At 48.8% G+C, this 24,276-nt stretch overlaps 1 protein-coding gene and 1 long non-coding RNA gene across 4 annotated transcripts in view; one reads left to right on the top strand and one right to left on the bottom strand.

Moving 5' to 3' along the window:
* LOC119448640 (histone-lysine N-methyltransferase, H3 lysine-79 specific-like) overlaps positions 1 to 24,276 on the bottom strand; it is a 369,011-nt gene that overhangs the window by 189,992 nt on the left and 154,743 nt on the right. For both annotated transcript variants that reach the window (XM_049665662.1, XM_049665661.1), the window contains exon 4: positions 790 to 884. The gene's annotated coding sequence lies outside the window, so the exon portion shown is untranslated. The remainder of the gene's footprint in view (positions 1 to 789; positions 885 to 24,276) is intronic.
* The window catches only part of LOC125944707 (uncharacterized), a 137,335-nt gene that overhangs the window by 48,880 nt on the left and 64,179 nt on the right, over positions 1 to 24,276 (top strand). The window lies entirely within an intron of this gene.

Genomic DNA, 24,276 nt, shown 5'->3' with positions numbered 1-24,276 from the left:
GTCGCAGCTGCAATCTCGAGTGTTGGAAACGTTGTCTTCGCGGGCGTAGAGAAGGGCACAATCGCGCGCGCACGGCGAGAAAGAGAGAAAGAGAAAAAGATAGACTTTCGAGGTGGTCGCTTTTGCCGAGTATGGCCGGATGGCCAACAAAGGGGTTTACAAAAGGCGCGCGCATGCTGGAATTCTCGAGCTGGAATTCGCGCTTGTTGTTTCCCGACGTTGGTTGAACAAGCGTATGAGGTACAAGGGCCTAAAGTCGTCGTATAAAGCGCGATATGAACTAATTTTCTACTATATTCCGCAGTCTTAATAGTGATAATAAATAGAAATGCAAAGTCATTTTACATTGCTAGAACTTTCTTTTCTTTTTTTTTTCGCAAGTTTTCCTTGACAGAGGAGGGTTGATTGTTAGCAGGAAAGAAAGCTTCGCGCCAAAACGTGGCACTGGTGTCTTCGATGCTACGTCGCAGATTTCAAGGAATTTTCGATTATTCGCATCGTTTTGATGCAGCTAAAAAAAAAAGAAAGAAAAGTTCGAAAATGTTGCCAATACCAGGGGTCGGGTATTTCTGGTTTCAAGTGCACCCGTGATCCTTTCTTTACTAACAATAATTAACTCTTCACGACTAGACGCTGCGGACGCTGCCAAAATTCATGACGTCATGCTGTCCTTGCGTCGTCTCTAGTTTACCGGGGCTGTTTGTCCCGGTACGGCCCAAGTGAAAAGCTTCAGCCATATATGGACGTGGACAATCTTATCAGTGCGCAGATGGTCTGCGCAGTACGCACCTTTTATGAGGACGTTGTTACTGAAGCGAAGGTGCTCCTCCTTTCTGTTCCAAGGCATCGGTTCCTTGCACAACGCGGCGCCAGGTTCGTTGCGTCTGCGAAACGGTAGAAAAGACAGAAGAAATGTTTACTGATTCAGAAAGAAAACCACACACACACACATAGACAAAAAAGAAAAAAAAAGAAACAGAAGAAACATAATGTTTGCACATTCTTTCCACAAAGCGAAGAGCAAGAAAGGAAGGAAAAACATATCCTAGAGGAAACTGGCTGGCACTCCACTCGGCTGGCATGTCCACTCGGCTTAACAAAAAGCTTGGACACAAAGTTTGTTAAGTCACTATGCCATTTCTTACTATATACGTGCCTGTGTGTACCTGCTCGGGCGCGCGCGTTCGTACATATTTTAATATTTTAAAGATACATACATGACTGAACTGAAGCAACTCAGGTAATGGTCTTGTCTTTTTGAGATCGTGCATGCAGACGACTGCTCCTTTTCGTGCGTTAAACTGAAACAACTATTTGGTCTTCCCTCTAGCGCATTCATACAGTCTGATTCCATTTTTCTTTACGCTTACACGTACACGCCGATAAAACGGCTAAAACGAAAGTGGGTTCTACAACACAGACGTCGATAGCAATAAAGAGGACAGACATGAGCTTAGATAAGTCACATCTGCACTCTGCCTTAAGGGATTGCAGGAGGTTAAGCAAACGGCTAACAAGCAAGAAAGAGAACAAAATGAAACAAACTTGCTTCGTTAAAAAAAAAGTTTTCATTCAGGGCGCCAGAACACGGGTTCTTATACAGATGGTCCTCAATTCTGAACTGCAATACGAACAAATACAAACGATAGGAAGAATTTACATGTTACTAGCGGGCACAAAAAAAGAAAAAAAAAAGAAGGCATTGAAATGGGTATTGAAGACGAAAGCAAGAGAGACTGTACAGTGCATTGTAGGCGATCTGTTGACGGCACAAGCGCGAGGCAACCGCCCGAAGGAACGGAAACATTGTGGAAGAGTCGGCAAAAAGAAAAAAGAAAAAAAAAGGAAATATATACGGGGAGGTGCAATTGCCTCATGCACTTTCCAGTTCATTTTCTTGCTCGGCTGCGCGGGGCGGTCGGTTGGCCGCGTACTACCCTCGCCCCGATGCTCAGCGGTAGGCTTTGCGAGTGCAGCAAAGACAACCGAACACTTGGAGTCGCTTTAGGTGGGAGACTTAAATCGGGGCTGTTTGTCGAGCTCCCTCCGCGAAGGCCTCGTCGTTCGAAGGTTGTTGCCCTCGGCGAAAAGGGCAATTCGAGCACTTCTCCCCTACTACTACATGTTTTTCTTTGTCTGCGGCTTTAAAATTGAGAAAGAGAGAGAAATTGCGTGGAAAAATAAGACGATGCTGGGAAGACAACCTCCATTCCGAATCCGAATTGTTAAAGAGCGGCAAGATGCGGGACGGCGATTATAAAAAAAAGCATCGCTCGAGCCGTATAATACGACGGCCTTCGAGAAAGAAAAAAAAAAAGGTGCAAAACGGAGTGTGCGGGCTTATAGTTTGAAAAGTTCACTTATGCTTCAGCTATGCGTCTTAAGCGCATTATTCAGCACACTGCAGGTTTACCAAGTGGAACATGAATTTATGAATATGGTGCCGGGCTGATTATTAGCTGAGCAGAACGATTGTCTGGATCTGTCGCGCACCACAGGATTTCATGAGCATGCCATCGACGACTACACCAATGTCTATGCCGCGGAGGCCTCGCAGTGCATGTTGGCACGAGTGTGCCATTATTCGGCTCTGTGACAACACATTCTGAAACATTTAAACAGGGAACTGGAAGCTGACTTTGCAGTTACAAAAAATGAAAAAATAAAGAAAGAAAGAAAAAGAAAGAAAGAGAGAGAAGAAAGAAAGAAAGAAAAATGCAGAAGATCCGACGATTTGGAATCTATATACAGCGAAGCATTCTGTAACTGCATAAACAGTCGAAACACGAGTTTGTGTTTATTGAATGTCCGCACACAGAGGCACAGAGGGCTTTATTCAGGCATTTTAGAGAGGCTAATGCGATGCCGCCGCCGCTGCTGCGGTTGCGCAGAGGCGAGCGTCATCTGGTGGTGGTGCAAGGAACCCAGCGGCGACGTCGCGCGCGTCCTCCGCTGTGATTGGTTGGCCTATTCGGCTAGAGAACAGCCACGCAGCACCAGCGGTCATGAAAACCCGGTGAGGTTTTCATGACCTTCGCTTTTAAGAATAAGCGCAACGGGACACCACGCTCACGTGCTGGAGCAAATGTGTAGGGGTAGAAGAGTATTAAAAGCCCGATTTATCTTTGCAGTACCATACCACATAATCCTGAAATCATAATTAGCATTCGGTATTTAAGTTTCTTAGAGCATCCAGCTACCCAATGTCCTGATGGTGCAACTCCTGCAAAAAAAAAAAAAAAAAGAAAGAAAGAAAGAAATCATGAAAGCTGGCTTCCCCTTACAACGTATCGTACTGCGGAGAAGCCACATTTGACGAGCACTTTTCAGAAACGTACATTCATTCGAGCACCTAGGGGAAGCTTACTCTTAGGTGCGTCGTAAGTAACATGCGTTCTGTCCGCCGTCTTTAAAATAAACAGAAAGCGGACGGCAGAGACAAAGATATAAACTGACACATAGTGATTAAACAAACAGAAAGCGCTATTGATCACCACTTGCATGGTTCACAATCAACGCGCAAGCATCAATCGGCGCTACTCCACTCCTTACTACAAAGGGTCACTTTATATGGTTGCTTAAGCAGCACGCGAACCGTTACGACGCCGAAAAAAAAATAAAACGTAGCAGTCTCACGAACGCGAGAGCAATGGCACTTACGACGTTATGAGTGCGACGACAATCATGCGTGAAATTAACGGCGATACGCACTAGCGCCGGCGCAGTTCCAGACAAAGGACGAAGCCCGCGCTGCTATACGAGAACCCTTGTCTTCCTTCAGCAAAAAAAAAAAAAAGTGCATCCGGGTAGAAACGCGTGCCATGCTCAACAGAGAAATATTGACGCAAATGAAGACACTTCGACGTACTTTTCTTTCGCACGAAGCGCTGAGGCGTACAGTGACGTGGAGGAAACAAAACATGACGTAAGAAAAAAAAAGAAAGTAATCGCAAAAGAGAGATAAACAAGCATGCGCGAGGCACTCTCGATAGCGCGGCCCGAAGAATCAATCAAAAACGAGCAGCAGAACCACTTCGGTCGCTTCTTCAATAAAATTCTCTTGTTTGCCGTAGCGCGCGAAACACGTCGGAGAGGCGCCGCAGCGCTCGCACTTCAGCGCGGACCACGCTTGCGTTCGAGGCAACGGGAGACGCGCGCGCGTGTGAAAGGACGCGACTTTGAAGTTAGCTTTCGATACAAACAAGCGGGCCTCCTTCAAGTACCGCCCCCCTCCAACGCGGCATCTCGCTCCCATCTCCTCGGCTTCCGACCGCCTTCTCCAATACGCGCCTTTTCTCGCATTGTCCTGCCTTTTTTCTCTTGGATTCTGCGGCTAGAAATGCGCGCACGTCTTATTTCGACGTTTCTGGCCGACGCAGGCACTATAGAAAAACGATTTCTAGCTGAAATGGGCGCGTTTCAAGTAGAGGTAAGAGCGGTGGCGCTTTTTTCTCGAAACTGCAGCAGTAGCAGCAGCAGCAGCTTGCGTCTTGCAGAGTGCTCCACGATTACGAATATGAGGCGAGGTTGCACGTGCAAGCTTAGGCATTTTTGCCCCTTACCGGAGGAACCATCTAACTTTAAGTTGACTGGAGGCAGGAGGTCGCTATCTAAATGATTAAAATATGTTAGGACTATTTGTGATTTCTGATCGTAACCAGGTTACCATAGAATCTGCGTCCGCCGAGTGCCACAAGAACAGTAAAAATAGTCACAAATAGGTTGTTTGTAGGTGTATGGCATTTAAAGGTGTATTACCCATGGAAGAAGAGTACATTTCGTGAGAGTGGAGCAGGAAGCAGGAAGATACTTAGCGGCGGCACAGCGTCACCATCGACCACGTCATCTAAACCTTGAAACGCCAGAAAGTTTCCGTGGAACGGAATTATCGGATCGGAAGATCGGATCATAAGGTTTTCACGGCGTGAGCTCGTAAACAAGTTACTGCAAGCCCGTATCACACTGCAGAGGCTCGCTGAACAACAATGAGGTGCTGCTTGCAATGCTTTCTGCTTTTCCGTATGACGGGCCCGCCGTTTCCTCGTTGTAGCGGCAGGCCTAGCTTTGTGCGCCATCGCGCTAAACATGGCTCGGGAGTTCATGTGGAGGCGCTATCACTGATGTGCGTTTTGATTCGCGTTCGGCGTAACCACCCGACATTGCTTCTCGGTTTATACGTGCTTATCATTGGGTATATTAAGGAGCGCACATGAAATCATTCAGGGGCGTCAGCTACACCACCATCTATTATTACATTTTCAACATGGGGTGACGGGGCAGCGTATATCTATAACAGCGAAATGTCCGCAGACGTTTCCTATCAATGAGCAAAAAAAAAAAAAAAAAAAAAAAACTGAAAGTGAAAGTGAAAGCTCGCTGCCATGCCTTGGGGTTTTTGTTTAGCCAGCGCTCCGCTCTGGCCCTGCCATTCGGGGTATTATGCGCAACGCAAGCGGTTTCTCGTTGCTGCCCGGTCTGGTTGCCGCGTCGTTCGCAACTCTCACCGCGGCTTCAACCCACACTCCTCGGACGGTGCCAACCCTTCAACCTTCCCGAGGGAAAATATAAAGGTTGGCAGTTTTGTGGTGGCGCCATTGCAAGACAGCGGGCAAACTCGTGTAAAGCGCAGCTTCGGCTCGGGCTCCAGCGTCGACCGATGGCAACGCGCCGGCTGCACTGACATCACGGCTCACGTGATCGCTGCTGGCTGCAGCTAGCGCTCGTTATGTGATCGTCTCATGAGCATGAGTTACGACGGAAGCTATAAAAGCCGCGAAGTGACCCTCATGCAGCTCACGCTGTAACAATATAGGGAACGTTACATCAAGTATGAAGGATGCAGTGGATGCAGCTTCAGATGAGCCTGTGTCTAGCGTCGTGACCAAGAATGAAACAACATTTTGCAACTAAAACATTTCATTGTAAATCCGTTAGCGTACACTTAATCTATGCTTAATGTGCAATCACCATTTCATCAGATATACAGAATATAATAGAAACAAGCCATCGCGCGGACAGTGCAAGTGACCAAAAAATCTGGCTGCGTGTAGTTTGGAAATAGGTCTGCTCGCCGCCGATCGATGCAGTGTGGAAGGAGAAAGTTTGCGTACGCTACCTGAGAAACCACTTACTAGACAGCAGATGCGTGCGCTATAGCGAAGATGTATACCGTGCATGTATAGCACGACACGTTCAACTTTCATCAAACTCTATCTCTCCAAGATGAACTAAAAACATTTATTAGTCTTCACTGGCACTACCGGCGCAGGTGAATGCCCAAAGCTTAATAAGGTACGTACTTGGTAAAAGACCTGGAGGCTAAAAAAAAAAAAACTAGAGCTTGCCACTCCTTATCAATAAAGCAATTAAGTTCGAATTTGGGATAATCGACCCATTCTTTTTTTCATGTAGAAAACGGTGCAGCACACAGGAAAGAAAAACAAATGATGCAGAGAATATGGGAATATTTCTCTATGCAACTCGCATGTAACGAAAAATGTAAAAAAGGAAAAGAAAGAACGCGACATCGTTTTTTTTTTCCCGGAGGTCACGCGTATGAAATTTTACGAGAAATAAGACGAACTTCCACGAGCCCAATAATTGCGTGGCTTCAACAAATACAAATACACGTGTGCGCGGGCTGAAACAACGAGAAGCGAATGGCCATCGGAACGAGAACCACGTAATGACGAAGACTAAATCAATTTCCCCGACGAGGACTCTGCGTTCCGCTTACACGGTCGTGTTTCATTTTCTTTATTTCGTTCTCCTTCAAGGAGCCATACTTTTCGCTCGTCTCCGAGGCTCGTCAAGGTAAAGAGGAAGATAGCACCACAGCACGAGAGAAACCAGAGCCTCCACGAAGCCAGACAGAAACCTTAGAGGACGGCACGAGGCCATATTACGTAATGGGTTAGCTGTGCCAGCGTCGACAGTTGTGTGCATCACTGCAAAAGCTGGAAACGCAGTTAGATGGTAAGACTCGCCTTATTTGCTTGTTCAGAGCATTTGTGCCAGTTTTATTTTTCACTTCGTGGTTTTCTGCATTTGGCACTATGAGGACACGGACATCCCCACGTTCGGTACCCTACATTATTATTCTTGCTTTTCGATTGGTTGAACTGCGGAGTTCGATATTTTAGGTTTCCGCTACCCCTATTTTTCCCTCACCATTAAGCGAGGATGTACAGTCGTCCTTCCACAGTTGTGCATTTATAAAATAAAATAAAAATGAAATCGGAAGACGCGTGCTTTTCATTTTCAGGGTTTAGGGTTGATAAAGCAAAGCAATTCGTAGTAGTTGCTGTAGGTTCCAGCAAAGTACGCAGTAAGGTAAACAGACCCCTATTGCACAGAACTGTGGAGACAGTGCACACGAACCTGCGCACGGAAGAGGACTGTTTTTTTTGCTCATTCGGATCCCAAGAAGCACTGGACAGGTTTTCGGTTCGACGCTGAGTTTCAAAAAGGAAAACAAAGGAGAAATAAAAATAATGGTAAAAAAAGAAAATAAAAACGGGAATAAGAAAATGACAGAAGACGGCAAGCGAAGCCGGGATGCGAATCTGCAGAGTTGGTCGAGCAGCAGATGTCCTTTGTGGACAGCCAGCAAACAACGAGCGACACAGAACGAAGTAAAACTTGCGCGCAAACGACGCCCGCGCGCGGGCCGCCGCACCCCTAAATGCGATGTCCAAACATAATCTCAGATGAGGGCGGTGGGGGCGGCTCTCCGTGAGAGGACGGGCTCAGAGGTACAAAGATGGATTTTTGTTTTCCAGTTTTTGAGCGGATGGCCGAAATATTAGGCGATCGAAGAGCAAGGCGAATAGATTGATTGCGTGCCTCAAGGCCATCAAAACATGGAAGAGAAAAGAAAGCAGTACAAGCAGTCGTGCGGAGTGGTAAACAACATAAAAAAATTAAAAGGCTGCGTGTAGTAGTGCCTGCAGTCGTAACGACTAAGAAGTGAAGTTAGGATGTATGAATTATTGAACACGCTCATCGCTATACTCCCTTCCTGCAGTGCAGGGTAGCAAACCGGACGTGCGTCTGGTTAACCTCCCTGCCTTTCCTCTCTTCCATTCTACCCCACACACGCGAACAAAATTGTAGAGGAAAGAACTGATCAACTGATGCGATCGAAGTAACATTGGGTACGAGAACGAGGAGCAGACGAAGACGCAAAAGTAAGAATGAAGCGAGTGAATTCGGCGCACTCCCGTGGCGTGGTACGTTACTCGTCTTGAAGAAGACCAGCGCTCATACCTTTTCGATATTGAGAACGAAAAAGTTCCGGACGAGGAAGTCAAGTAGGATGGTTACCACAAATGACACAGAGCAGAGGTTAGACGACAAAAAGCAGCAGTGCAGCCACATTCTTTACGTCTATTCAGTTGTTCCATGTTTATTTAGTTGTTATTCTTTAAATCTTTCTTGAAGCTCCATCAGCCGGTATAGGCAACCATGAGTATGTATTTACCACAAATAACCCGAGTCACCGGAATCTCCGCTTTATCGCTAAGTAGGAAAGGATGTGACATAATTGCTGCAGTGCACATATGCGAGAGGTATACAAGAGGACCGGGAAAGCTTCTCGCTCATTACCATTTAAGAGTGGTCAAAATCGTGCTTACGTCATCGACGAATAACTATATAAAGGCGAATGTTTAGAACTAATGAAGGTATACGGACAGCTAAAAGTTCAGCCCTTCGGCATTATTAGTTTTGACAGCATAGATGCAGTGACGAGATGTTTTATTTTATTTTCTCTTTTCACGCGTAACCACACTATCCCCCCCCCCCCCCCCCCCCCCAACCCTTCAGACATTCCATTTTCTTTCCGTAAGCATGCAAATCGTTTTCCAATGCTTTACGCTTAAGATTATGCCGCGATAGCTATTGCGCTCGCGCAAAGTAATCACACAGAACTGCACGTGACGGCGAATTTTGAAACTTTTTGAACAGCGCGCACTAAGAACAACAACGTACCGATGGATCCGTTCCGGAAGGCATCGCCTCGATGCAGACGCGGCTCACACCCGAAAGATCTCGTGTGTGCCATGCACTCGAACACAGTTGCGCCTTCATCGTCTTCACCCGCAGTCGACTCCCCCCTCACGCTGCGCGTCGTGTGTTTTATCAGGGATTTGCTCGACTCATTGAAGACGCTCCTTGGCCGTTTGTACAGTGTATATACGAGCGCCAGCCGGGCGTGAGAGCTGAGTCAGCGAGGGATTCGAGTCTTCGCCGGTGATAAGCCCGGGGCCGCTCTGCGCCACGTTCCTTCTTTTTTTTTTCTGGCTCTCCTGTCTGACGGATCCCCGACACACGGCCCGTCTCCCCGAATTCTCTTCCACAGCTTCGACGACGCGTTTCTTCGTTCTTGTTCAGGCAAGCAAGTTTGAACGCAATAACTTCGGCTTTGCCTTCTTCGAGGTGCTGCGTTTGCTTTTTTCCCCTTTATTTTACACCACCATACCAAGACTCACCTGCTGCTCTAGCCTTAGACGCCCTTTTCTTGTGATCATCTTCATCGTATTGCCTGCAAACGTGAACAGTCTGATCTCGAAGAGCTTCGCGGAAAACCACAGCGCGAGAGACAGCTGCACACTCGGCGCGTGCTGAACTGTCGGGAGCAAACGGAAAGTTAAGGCTTACCTTCGGCAAACAGTTCCGTGAAGAGTTCCGGAAATCAAACACGGCCGGTGCCACAACTGTCTCCCCAAAGCACGGAAGACAGCGATTAGAGGCTTGGAGGGGATAATGAGGATTTACACGGCTGAATGAAGAAATATTGTCGTAATCAACGTGTGCACTTGAAGCGGTCCATGGAGGGGGGGAGAACGATCGTTCCACCACGCCTTGCAGAAACTGCAGAACATGATGACTACAAGGATGAGATTTGAAAGAGAACGTGGTTGCTTTTCAACGTCCCCCCTCCCCTTTCTTCCCTTCGCTGTTAATGTCGCCTGCATAAATTTGAATAAAGACGATTGCAGTGCGTGTGGATTAATATGGCAGACACCTGTCGCCCGCACGTAGCAGGTATAAAAGAAACATTCATCCTCAGAGACATTCACCTAATCTAGCATGGATTGGGAGCAGCGTATGTTGGAAATATCGCGGGCACATGTGCGAGAGGTGACAACTGCTGCTCAAGGAAGTTTATAAATTTTACTTCACTGTGTGGGCAAGTGTGCTTTCACTGCAATACGCGTTCTATCATTTTCATCACTGCTTACTGCCACCTCAGCTAGTATAAACAGGGAGCACCATATGTTGGAAATATTTCGGACGGAAGAGATAGGTGATAACTGCTGTTAAAAAACTAAAAAAAAAAAAAAAAAAGACTTGCAAGCGTTACTGCGTTATGTGGGTAAGCGCACTTCCTCCGTAATGTGCACGTTCCTGAATTTTATTACGGCTAACATTTTCGTTTTGTAGTCCTCCTTTAGAACGCCATCGACAAATGTAATCCCAGTAATTTATGACAGCGCCGTGTTTTATTTTGTCCGCGCGTCATGACGCGGCGTAATTATGCTCCGCCACAACCTTTTAAGGAACGTGAGTATGATATATGTATTTAATTTGCTTCGTTCAAAAGGGACTGGGCCAGATTAATCACTTTAATACACCTAAGCATTAGTAATTTCCCTCCTGAGCATAACAAATGTCGGAATTAACGTGATCCATTGCCCTGCACGTCGGATGGCTCCATGTCTAACCGCCAATACGCCAGCGGAACGCTATTCTTATGAGATTACGCGCTTCGCAGAAATTTGCAGCAAATTTCAAATCTACGCGGCAGTTTTAAATCACCTCATTTCGGTAGAAGCACAACCCACTTCCTCATCGTCTCGTATCGATATTGGATGAATTCATAACGGCGAATCATGAACGCTATGCAGCGCGCCCTGAATTGCATGCTGTGGGCGTACCGATCTCGTTCCGGACTACGTGCAAATCATGCCTATACATTATCATCCCAGCGATGAGCGGGGAGCTATAGCGAGAGAATAAAATGCAAGAGAAAACATAAATCTTCGACGAGCGCATGATTAAGTGTACGATATAGGATGAACGAAACCCCCGTACGCATATGCTGGCGCCTATACACTGCTGCAATAATGCAAACTATGTGTACCGCGTTCTCGCGCTCAGAACTAGCATAGTCGTACATATATAAACGCAAGGAAGCGAGTTGCGATAACATCGGCTCAGCATCATCAACTTCCCTTCCTGTGTCTGCAGCGGCCGCCCTATAAGCGGACGTAATGAGGTCCACCATGTTGAGGAAAGACGAGCGAATCCTCCCAAAGCGCGCGCTTGCAGAAATGGGAGGGCACATCGTGATAGATTTTGCGATACGCGCTTCTGGTGAATCGATAAAACTCGTTTTCTTTCGCCGTAATTCGCCCGTCATCTAGGACCAGTCCCCACCCCTCGTCTTATACACCGCGCCCAGAAAGTTCGCTATCGAATTCGAATTACGTTCGGGCTAATAACGGAAGATAGCAGTGTTCATTTTTTTTTCTAACCGTTTCTTCTACCGGGTTTCCCAGCTAACTGAGACCAAGATTAAAAAAAAAAAAAAAACATAGCTTTAGTTTAGCGAAATCGTACCAACTGCATATTAGCAGTAGTCATGTGTACTAACACCCAGTACTTTTTTCATCACTAAATATTAATTAATCGGTTTTATAAGGTCAACTTTTTAATTATTGCTTGAATGTCAATTAACATTAATTAACTAACATGTCAATTATAAAGTTATAGAGTGCCTCAAATAACCTCACATTCAAGCACTTCTTTTGTGTTTACCTGGTTTCCCTGGTTTACCAAGTTTACCTGGTTGTTCTTGCCGAGAACAAAACACAAGCCCGCTAAATACGAAAAAAAGAAAAAGAAAAAGAAAACGCGATGGGGCGCTTGCGCGACGGCTATTGTGCCGCGCTCGAGCTTGCAATGGGTGAACCGTTTGAATCATTTGAGCAGGGCACCATACGAGACTGACCAGCCGATGCGTCGAGGTGATATAGTGCTCCGCGTCTATCCTCACTAGGCGGGCCGAGACTCCGACACTAACTGGACCAGTGGAAAAGGGTGCAATTTAACCCACACACTAACTTCCACTACGCTCACGCAAAGCCGAGCGGGTTGTACGGCCCGCCCAGGGCTCCCATTTCAGCGCTTCACCATCATTACTCTCCCTCTCTCCCCCCTCCCCTTTCTCTCTATCTCCCACACATACACACACTGGTTTGGCCAAATCCCTCCTCCTTCTTCGCCTCCTTCCCATCCCTCTAATTCTCTCCAACGCATCAGAAGGGCGCGACCACCGCTACGTCGTCCGCTGACGCGCCGCCCGTCCGAGCGAGCCGACGACGTCGTTAGAAAAGAAACAATGACGCAAAAGTTTCGCGGCGGGAGACAATGGAGCGCGCAGTAAGCGAGTGAATGAAAGATTGCGGAGATCGAGGGAGAGAGGGAGCAAGGAGCGAGTGAAACACGAGACGCGAGAGGAAAGATCAACAAACAGTCGGTTCGCGCGGTCATTAAAGCGACCGGGCACTTTCGCCCCCCACGAGACGAGGGTGTTCGTCGCGCGTCGGCTGATTAGCTAGCCAGCGAGCTGCTCACTGCAGCTTGCCGACGCCCTTTCGTCGTGGGCTTTGCGCTGGCACTATAGTGCGGGTTTAGCGCTAAGCTCGTGCCACAGAGAAAGAAATTCTCGTACCGCGAAGCGCAGTTCGGTATAGGCGCGCGAGGGAACCCGTTGTTGTTGTGTGTGTTTTTTTTTTTCCTTCGCTGAAAGGTTTCGAGTGAAACGACAGCAGCGGGCTTCAAACGTTTGAGTGCCCTAATGTCACTCGGCCGATCGACGACAACACCAGCCTAGTGAAAGGGAAGAGCGGTGCGAGACTGCGCGCGAGGCTCTGGCCAACCTCTGGAGTGAGTTTTTTTGTTGTTCGGCTTTTCCGACGGAACAACGTTAACCCCGCTCGTGCTGACGTTGCGGATGCTTTTATACTAAATCGTCAACCTTTTCTTTTTTTTTTGTTTGTTTGTCGTTTTTCAACCGGGTAGGTAATGATCAGAAAGTCAGATGGCCAAATGAGCACTGGGACGGGAAGAACTAGTAATTAGTCTCGAAGGGGGGTCACAGCGCGTGCGGAGATGTGTCCCCGGCCGAAGGGCGTAATGTCAACAGCCTCTAGAGCACTTAGGCGGGTTCTGCACGCAAATTGGAGTCATCTCGTTCGTGATGCCTTCACTGATACGAGCACGGAATCTAGTGGGCGTTAGCGGAGATGGCTGAGAATGTATTACGCGGTGGGGGTGAGAGCGGCTTGCTGTCCTCCTCTCTCGCGCGTCACGTTATACATGCGCCAGTTGTCGAATTCTTTTTTTTTTTCGAGGCCAGCCGCAGATCCTGGCAGTTCGCACGTTCGGTCCCTGAAAGACGTCGGGTAAAGCTATAGAATCAGGCGCGTGTGCAAGTACACTGCTTGTGTACACGGACAGAGCCGTGACGTCTCCATCAATCCGCAAACCTATAGGAGTGCGCTTAGGTGAGATAGAACGAACGCCATTGCGCGTTGTTGCAAGTGAAGTCTATATATGAGCATGTGCGCATACCGTGACATCCGCAAGAATGCCGCCAGTCGACAGTCATACAAACACATCTGAGACATTTTTTACAGATCATGACAGATAAAAAAGCGAACAACCAAATAACACTGTTTGTGTGCCATGTTGTTCTGGGTCCATCTACTACTTGCGCTGCACGGAACGCTTCCTTTTCAAGCGAAGCTTGTATACGCTAGCCTGCGCCGGAGATGTAACGTTAAAAAAAAAAAAAAAAAAAAAAAACAGCTGCTCTCGGAGCTGCTCAGGTGGTCAGCACGCGCTCGTGCTCGGCACGCGCTCGTGCCACTGCTCCCCGCATTCGTCGTCGTCGTCTGCGTCCACAGCTGGCTGCGTTACCGCTAATCATTCCAGCGTAGAATTTCACTTCTCTTCTGTCGTCGTAATGGGGAGGCCGCGTTTACGGAGGTATGAGCCATTCATTGTATTACGGGATGGACAGATTTAATTTTGAAGCAATGTCATGGAAATCCATTCAGAATGAACGCGCTCGGGAAAGGACTCGTCGCCGACGAGTATATTCTAGCGTTAGGGCTTCCGAAGCCCAAGCGAAATGTCAGCGAAGAGCCGCGGACGCCGAGTTGCGGGAGTGGGACGTTGAGGCCAAACGTCAACGTCGTCTAGTCTTCCAGGAATCCGACAACGGTGGTGCACGCCTCGGCAACGCTAGCGTCAACTTCCCCGGTGCGACGGCCAGGTTTCAACGTGAGTTTCTCAAGCGGAACTTCGGAGCCAGCTGCAGTGTGTGTGACTGGTTGTGGTTCGAGCACAACGTGGTACTCGTCAGTGCATTTCATTTGGAGGAACACCGAAGCAACACACGACAAGCTTCGCTTAATTACCCCTATTTCCTCGACAGGGGAGGGGCTACTGATTTTTTTGACATTCAGTCGTGTGTGGAAACTGAAAAATGCGTGAAAATGCTTATAGTGCTCATACTTAAAGATAACATTTCTTACAAGCGTAGCATAAAAAATCTCTCCGTGCCAGAATATGTCAAGTGTCCACCACGGGCAAGTCTGTTACAGTGTCCGCGGCAGGGATTTTACCGCTCCGCCTTTAGTATCCGCCTTCTTTCTTCGTGTAATATTAGAGTAGCAAGTTCCCTTTCGTTCTCAGAATAGTTCGCCGCTGAAGAACGCGGTCTGACAATCCGGCCTTGCCTCATTGCGCGGGAAACCTTGGCATGGGGCAATGCTTCATGGGGACGAGAAGAGAGAGAAATGTGTAGAGGAAAGGCAGGAAGTTTAGCCAGAAGCTATAGTAAGGCTCGCTACTTTGCACTATAGGGGAAGGGATGTGGAAAGTAAGGGAGCGTAAGTGACGCGCGCATGTGAGTGGCGGCACACGCTACAGACTGCGACGCGTACTCTCAACAAGCAACCAGGCCGAAGGAAGTCTGTGCCCATTAGAAAAACTGGCGTGTATCCCGCGGCACCGGGTTCGAATCTATAGCACCTTCTGCAAGCGAAGATCGAGGAGGCAACGCAGCAATCTGTATAGGCGGCGCAGAGTTTTGGCCGTCGTGTTCTTTTGCTGTGTTTTACGCTACCCTAACGTGATGCCGGTCACAAGCACAGAATAACGCACTGCGCTACCATCGACAGCGTATGCCTTCACGTAGCCTGCCTCGGGCTCGCCACAACGGGCGAAATCGGAAGCTCGTCGCGCGGGTCGTAGCAATTAGCCGACTGGGAAACGAGCTCCAAAACTTTCCGCGACGGCATTGCCCCGCGAAAACCATCCCGCCTTCCTTCACGGGTCTGCTCTCTTTTCCTCCATTCTTTCGCGAAACTGCGCGCAAACAGCAGTGGTTCTCACTTTCATCGCGTGCGGTCTTGCTAGAGGCCTTGCGGTTGCGCTCGCTGTACCGATCGTGCAATAAGTGTGTCCTCGTCTCTCATTTTCCTGCAGGCTCCTGAAATGCGAGACATTCCAATCAGGGCTTCGACAAGACGGGTGACCCGTAAGCCGAGTTCGTACTCAGGCGAAAGACAAGGCAGGAGGCGCTCCTTCGGCGAAAATACGGCCGCTGGTAGTGAGGAAAAATGACGCTCGGAGAGAGAGGAAGAAAAAAGAGAGAGCACGAAGACAGCGTGGGAGCAGGCGAGTCGTCGGTGTCCTTAACCTGGTCGAGCGTCGTCGGCGTAATTACGATCGCAGGGAAAAGGGCGGGCGGGCGTTCTCGGTAGCTGCACCGTAGAAAAGACGCCAACCATTTAAGGCAACGAATGGAACGATCGGTGCTGACCCGCATGGCGACAGCTATCGTTGCTAACCGCGAGAACGCAGAAGAATGCCGGCAATTAGTTCGCAATGTCGAGGGTACAAGTATGGCAGCATGCCATTTGGCACTTCTACGGCGAAAGTGCGGCCAACTTGAGAAGCTGTCTCTTTCAACCTTTATTATTGTTCGCCAAACGTGGTTTCACTTTCGTTGTTGTTTAATCATTCCAAAGAAAATTAATTTCTAATGTCAATCTTGTGACGGCCAACGAACTAAGCAAGTGAAAGGACTTGCTTTATAATGACTCGTACGGAAGAATTTGAAATTCAGCTGGAAGACCGCGCTGCTCGTAATTATTTGTTCCCGCTTCGTAGCGCACGCATGCACCGTGATTACCAGCCGGCTTAAGCTGCTCCATTTGTTTAACTAACTATCTAGATTCCCGCCCGAAACTTACGAGAACCCATAGTTATTTCCACCTTTTATTTGTCTGGTCAATGTTTATTATCAGGAAAAAGGAAAGAAAAAGTTGTCGCAGTTTCACCTGAAAGGCGAAGCATCAATTGCGATAGCGAACTTGTAGAGAGCTATACGAAGTAATGATATTAGCTTTATCAGCTGTATAAACTTGGACATGCAGCAGCACCGGCAACACGCAGAACTGTTGTCGACGCCATCGGCGTTTTGCCCGCGTTCGCTCAAAATGCGTGCGGCGTTGGTGACTGTTGCCGGAGCCTCTGATATAAATAGGCACTTGGTGCCGCAGCTAAACGTCGCCTCCATTCCCTCCCCCTCCCCCACGGCCTCTCGCACGTCGAAAGAAGGCGCGTTTGCTCTACATATATGGTGATTGTAAAGGAGAAAAGAGACGCCTACTTCTGCAGCCCTTAAGCGAGCACAGCGCAGAACGCGCGTTTGTTCTCCGCCGTGCGTTCACTCCCCGTGAAAGACGCGCCCCTCGCGCCCTTTCACTCGAACATACAGCGTTCGGCGGCGCGCGGCGACGATTTATTCTCCAAATGACGTCATACGGAACCTCACGGCGACGGCGACGGCGACGGCAGAAATCTGCTTTTGAGTGTCCATATAATTGCTATCGCAATAAAAAAAATGCGCTCCTTTTCTTTTGTGAACGCTAGCTGTGAAAAGCAAACCAGAGACTCAAAATGTTTTCAAAGCACTTTCGCCCGAGGTGAAGGCAACGGTAAGAATTGAAAGTAGGATTCTTCCAGTGATACGACGTGTTCGAAAGAAACGCCGTAGAGAGTAAAGCACGTAGGTGCACAGGCGGCGCATAAAGCAAGCGAGAACACGATTCCGTGCTCTAACTCCTGTAGAATTCCATCCCTATCGTGTGGACATATGCACTTGGACGTTTGGTTAAAATTCTGCTTCGGCAAAATGCACGCAGGCGATGTTACTCGTCCAATATGGCGAAAGCCTCATATTTCCTTAATATTCGCCAGGCTACACGTGTGCGTCAGAAGTCTACGAACTTGACGAAGGCGACATTAAGAACTGCTAATATATTCTCATGTGCAGCTGCCGTATGTACCTTCACACGGTCGCACTTGAATCTTGATTCCGAATTTCTGCTGCAGCATAAAATTTATAGGTTCGGAATCAAATGGGTCCGTATTAAATGTAAACAATGTGTAAACCGGCTATACATAATAAATCTCCTTCGGAAATGAAGGAGCCGGCTCCTTCCAATGGTATTTGAATATCCACTTGAGCAATGACTATCAGTGTTCATAATTGTCATTCCTGGAAGAACACACAAATATCTTGATCACCGGTGAACTATCCAGTGCTACGATAGCCGGCAACTTGTAAATCACGTGTATAAGAATAGCTTAATTTGTGGTTGTCGCGAGTCACGGTAGGCATCATGGCACGGCTAGACGAAACGTTAGGCTAACTTGAGGGCCGCTGATTCTTTATTTACGGTAAGCCATTTGCAACGAATACGCTAGACCTTCCAGGTTTCTCGTAACATTAAAGGGGCACACAAGGGTGACGGTAGAGTTACGACCGCACGCGAAGGAGGCCGCACATGCTGCCCGGGTATTATGCAAGCGAGGCCGTAAGTAAAGTTCCCGAAGCAGGACGCTGCTAAGATCCAACCTCGCAGGTACAAACATCGGGTCTCTCGCTCGTAGCCTAACATTAACGCGCCAGGCGCGGGCTCCGGGGGCCTAGCGCGAGACCGTTAACGCCGCCGTTGCTTCGCTTCCTCCCACCTCCTCGGGTCCCACAGAACAATGAGCGAAGAGAAAACGCGCGCCTCGAGGTAAGTGCCCGAGCAACCCTGGGGCGCCGGACCGCGTACACGCCGGCGCTTGGCCAAGACGCCCGAGCTGCGCCCGAGCTCCACTATAGCTGTGGTTGCACCGAGAAAATGGAGGGTGAGCAGAGAGGCAGCTGTTCGCGGGCCGAGCAAGGGCTCAAAGACCTCGGCAGGAGGAAACGAGCCCTTGCACTAACCAGGGGTGTCGTCAGCGCACTCCACTGCCTATAGGTGTAGTTGCGCACCGGCTCGGATGAGTGCTCGCTCGCTTGCATTCTAGCTTTCTTATGTTTGTTTTTTTCTTATGTAGCTTGAGCGCGCGGAAGAGTTGCCAGCAGCTATAGCTTTATGGCCGCCGCGACCTCGAAGCACCGACGAAGAAAGGGAGCAACCTTCCCCTTGCTCCTTTCATCCCATACCCCCTCACCTCCCTTTTTTTTGTTTCCTTCGCGCATCCCGCCATAAAAGTTGCCTCGTTTCCAAAACAGCTGCTCGCGACACTTCGATGCTCGCGGCAAGGATACAGCGCGATGAACAGGAGGAGGAGTCAGGCACCGGTGGCGGCTGTTGTGCGGCAGGAAAATACCGGGGGAATAAGAAAGGGGAAGACGAGGCGGATAAAGGAGCCCGAGGAAGTGTCCTCCGACCGAAAAAAAAATAAAGGCGGGAAAGAAGAGGACAACCACGCACGCGCTCGCTCTGGCGAGAAAATAACGATCTTTTATGTCGCCGGCGTCATTGGAAGCGACGATGAAGAGCGGTGAGCGGCACGACAAGCTGGGGGGTAAAAACACGGCCGTTCGAGGACTTGGGGATAAAAGGGGAGTGGGGGGTACAAATGAGAGGGGGAGAGAGACGAAGAAAGAATAAGGAGGAGGAGGAGGAGGAGGTGAGAGAACAAGACGACAGCAGACGCCGAGACAGCGGCGTCGGAAGGTGCAGAAGCAACGACGAAGCGTAGCAAGGATGGGAGGATACTATGGGAAGACGGAGGAGAAAAAAGAGGAAGGAAATAAGGAAACCGGTTAAGAAAGGACACGGCCACCGCCTGGCGCCAAGCACCGCTGGGGTTGATAAAAACGGAGAAGGACAGTGGCGTCGCATCGCGTGGCAAAGACAAAAAGCTATGTAAGCGCCCGTGGGACAGGTTTTCCTGCTCGGAACAAGGAAGGCACTTCGGAAGGCTCGGTCCCTCTGAAGGGTTTATTCTGTCCGGTCCGGCCCAGTAAAGTGCGGAACAGAGGGAGAGCGGCTACACGAAACGACGCGATAATAATGAGAACGGACCTGTCGACGCTCGCTGCGGACGTTATGAAGAGGAAGCGCCGGTGGTCCTGGAAGGAACGAAAGAGTTCGGAAGGACGGTGCGACACGGAAATACGGGGCGAAAAGGGGAAAACGCGGTAAGCACGAACGGCACCGGGACGTATTTTCTCTGTCTCCCTTATTTTTCTTTTCCTTTAGGGACGGCCTTGTGTTTGTTACCCGAAACCTGGGAGGGCGTTGTTCCTTCTTTAGGGTCGGACAGTCTGCAAAATCCTGTCGCGGAAGACAAGACGCCCTGTCAGAGTCCATTAATGAGGTTGCCATGGAAAGGGTTAAGCTCCCAAGCGAAAGAAAGGAGACTGTCGAGGAAGTCCTGTCCCGTGGAGCCCTCCTATGCGTTGCCTCTGATTTCGGGCGGTTGGAGAGATTAGCGCGGGAAAATCCTTCTACCCGACGACCCAACAAATAGGACGGATGCGACGTGGAACCACCGCCTATGCTGCGTTTGTGATATAGTTTTCGGCGCACCTTGGCACTTTGGGCGCAGAAGCTCCGGCAAAGAATTCTAGACGCGACAGTGACATCGCTCGGTGCTGTGATGCCAATGCAGGCGGACATGGACCCTTAAAGAAGAGCGAAAAAGTGTACAAAAGAAAAAATAACTCAAGATAACAATTCAAACTTATACAGCCTTAATGAACACAATGTTTATGCGTCCGATAGATTATCTCAAAAACTACTGAAGCCACCAAATCCTCCCTAAATCAATGAGACCACGGTAAACACGTTACAAGTACACGGTACACGGTACGAGTAAAGATGAGACTTATCAAAGCACTGGCATATTTGCTTACGGCCAAAGTTAAGCGAATGTCACACAGGTCAGATGAATGATGAATAAGATGAGTTGGAACTGCTTCGTCATCAAAGGCGCGTGGCAGATGGGGGCCTAAACTTCTCGTGATTGTTGTTAACCTTGTCATCAATTATGAAATAAGAAAGCAACACTTTGAATATACGAGAGAACTGTAGAATCGTTTTCTTTTTTACTCTCCTTTCAAACAATATAATAATATAATTCCATAAATAATGTGCTATTTATCGTTGTATTTCATCCTAAGAAAGCTTACAAAGTGGGTGAAGGCGGGAGAAAAACATTATGAAGCGCTGAAGCGAACGATGTCTACCAGATGGCCAGTCTTCATTCCTGGTCTATAAGGCGCAACAGAGAAACCAATGGGCACACGCTCGCCGATGTTGGAAAGTGCATGCGAGCATACACGCCCGCTAACACAAGCATTAATTAGGAAGCCCCCCCCCCCCCCCCCCCCTTCCAAATAAACAACAACTCAAATGGCTATGCAGCGTAAGCCAGCAACCTGATATTCACGGGAATTTTTGCACTTAAATGTGGGGCGTATGCTATGCACTCCTTGACTCCTGACTAGACGCTGAATCCACTAAATACTACTCCGGCCTTCCCGCAGTCTCCAAATTCTACAAACTTATTGCGGGGCACTATAGACGTATTATGCACCAGAACTTCTGCAGCAACACGCCAAATGGTTATCATTAGTAGGGGTGCAAGAAAACTAATTTTCGCGACCGAATCGAATATGAATCGAATAGTGTAAGAAGCGAATCGAATGGCATATCGAATACTTTTCTAATAGTTGTCGAATCACTAACAGCCGTTCTCACTATAGTATATTCACATGCTATAGTATATTCACGACGTTAGCAAGCTTCCGTCATTACACTGCACGCTGTGAAGCGTTGTTTAATAAACGCACAAATGGGGCATTAGGAGCCAAGCAAGCAGTTTATTCGCATACTCAGGATCCACTAGCGAGTGCGAATGATAGTGGTTTAGCTGGAAACGTCTGGTACACTGAGTTACATGTGGCATGCCCCACTAAGTAATTTCTGGTATTTTATGTCTATCTTGGTCGCTGGAAAGAAATTTAACGCATAGTTGCGATTTCAAGTGTTCAAACACTATTCGAAAAACATTCGTATTTACGAATAGTGACCATTCGACTCGAAGACGTAATCGACTACGGCAATATTCGATTCGTATTCCGAAAGTTTCGAATATCCGCCCACCCTTAGTAATTAGAAGTTTTAAAGTGCACTGTGAGTTTCTTGTATTGCACTCACAGCCATTGATCTGTGTTCGAAAGAGTATTTTTTGCTAACAGGAGGCGGCAAAGTTCGGAAAGTAGCGTAAACAATTACTAACAATACGCGTCGTGTTGCTGCTAACAGTCGCGAGGCTTGTTTATACAATACGAGAAAGTGCTCGGTTAGAAATCACTGCCCGGGGCATTAAATGTTCGCAAGCGCAACCAAGAGTTCCGCACATGTCTCGCGCCCAAATACCGGACACGTGCTGGGCTTCTCCTCAAGGATCATACCTTTTCGGAGACAGTTTTAGTTCCTAATGAATAATTCTCTTTCGAAGAACGGAAGAGAGTGCCACGCTCAGTCTGAGACGCGACGCGCAAAGAAGGTTATCCATCCTTTGCAAAACAAAGAATCAATGATATTTTTCTCTTTTCCCTTTTGGAGTGCATAGCGCAGTTACAAAGGTGAAAGGAAACGCGTGCACTCATACCCGAAGGGTGTATAAGGCGACGCTCCTTCCGGGCGCCTTTCTCGATCGGGACACTAAGAATGGGTTCGGCAGGCTCGACACGCACTCGCGATGAGGCTCCTTCGCGGTGCCTCACCGCATCATGCATACTATATCAGAGCGGCGCAAAACGAACGAGGTTCCTCAAAGACGAGTGCGCGACAACGAGCTCGAGCACGTCTTCCCGCCAAGTGCATCTTCGCTGCAGCCCAGGCAAAGACACACACACACACAAAAAAAGCTGAGGATGAGCGGATTGTATAAAATCATCGGCGAGCCCTACATACGCTGCTTTTGTAAAGCTTTCAGAGAAAGATTCTTTATATGAGGCCGTGAAGAACGCTGCAAAGACGGCGTGGCGGAAGGGCGGAAGCTAAGGAGGCTCGGAAAGAACGCGAAGACCCCCCCCTTCCCTAGTACGGTCCCTGCATTCTTCAAAGCGAATCTGCGTCAATAGAAGCGGGTTCCTGGCTACATTGGTTATTTACGATAAAGCGGCGTGTCGGGAGCAGGAATGAAAACTTCTTAGCCCGCCAGCACACGTCTCGCGAGCGCGGCTGTGTCAAATGTATTGCTGCCTGCCAATCTCGCTCACTCCTTCCTCCCACACACTCTCTCTCTTCGCTTTGCTTGCGACCTCGCGTCGCCCTCGGGATCTAGTTTTATGTGCTGCTTCTCTCTCTACCTTAGCAAAGCTTCTAGAACTGCTGGCTTGCTTCATAGCCTCCTTCCGCTCATTCCCGGCGCGCCACGTACCTACCTACACCATTTTTCCCCTGGCATGTTCGCAACACCCCCTTTTCTTTCCCCAAGAAACTACTTCCTTCGTGCTCCCTAGCAGACCTGGGGGAGTTGCTCGGAGCAAGCCTCAACTCGAACGATGGTAGCGTACGCAGACTGCGGACTAAGCGAGAGGGGCTGTCTTAAGAAGACCGATAGGAGAAAGAAAAGTGGGGTCCTGGGAGGCAGCAGCAAACGAGGTTACGTACGGCTGCGAAACGCGTCTTTTCTCTCTCTCTCTCTCTCTCTCTCATTTTCCCCCGCAATGCGATGCGCGATCACGTCTGCGGGCTCCCGCTATGGGACGCTCAAGACGGCGCGGAAAGTAGCAATCTACAGATAACTCTATCCGTGCAACCACCATCATCACCGCCGCCAACGCTACACCCTACAACCGACGCCATCCTCCGCCGAGGGAAAGATCTATATACTGCGTTTCGCACGCTTTACCCGCGTAGCGCAAAGTCGGAAGATTGGATTGGATCTTGCCTCGAAGTCGCGCGGCCGAAACCAGGGAAGGGCGCGAGGTATTTTCGGGCGTCGGCGCAACTACAGTGTGTATATATATAGAGAGAGAAGACAGAGACAGTCTCGCCTCCTTGATCTCGAGCTTACCGGCATTTCCGCTCGGAGTTTTCCAGGCGAGAGCTGACGTAAATGAATGACGTCCTTGTCGGTGTGAACGCGTGAAGTGCTCCTCGGCTCACGTTGCTAAGACGGCTCGGCACGTGGATCACCGCTGACAGAGCGGAGCGAGCCGGTTTTACGCGTCGTCTATAATGAGATATGCACGCCTTTTTTTCTTCTGGGCACTTAACGGCACCGGATGCAGGCGTCGTCGTTTCGGTCGTCGTCGTAACAACGGATGTAGGAGGAGGGGACAACAAGTTGCCTCGCAGTTCGAGACACCACTATGGAAGTCCTATTCTCGGGCGTCCTTCGTCAAGGACATGCGACGTTGAGCGCAGCACGGCCATGTAGAGGATGCGTTTTACACTGAAAGGAACAGCTGTCTTTTTTTTTTCTTTTTGGACTGATTCCTTTCACACTTGGAATCGGAAACACAAGGATAGAATAGCAAGAGCGAATGTAAAAAAAAATCAATGGGAGTAAATCAGGAATGCATGACTGCATCACAACTTATTTTACTAGGTTAGTTAGGAATCACATGATTAAACAGCGCAAGACTGCACGACAAAAGAGCAGGACACGCGCAACGCAATACGTCGTGTGTATGTTTCGCCCCTTCTCGTACTGTTGTAATGCGCTCTCAAATCCAGGCGCCGCTTTTTGTAATGATAATTTCAATTTCATAATCTTTTTGCCCTTCGTAATTTCCTTGCACGAGGCCTCGGCCCCGCAATCACCGAGGTCGGCCACTCGCCGAGAGAGATAGAGAGAGAGAGAGAGAGAGAGAGAGAGTGATAA

This window comes from Dermacentor silvarum, chromosome 4 (assembly GCF_013339745.2).
Source record: "Dermacentor silvarum isolate Dsil-2018 chromosome 4, BIME_Dsil_1.4, whole genome shotgun sequence".
Classification (NCBI taxonomy): domain Eukaryota; kingdom Metazoa; phylum Arthropoda; class Arachnida; order Ixodida; family Ixodidae; genus Dermacentor; species Dermacentor silvarum.
This window is presented reverse-complemented; position numbering and strand designations above follow the sequence as displayed.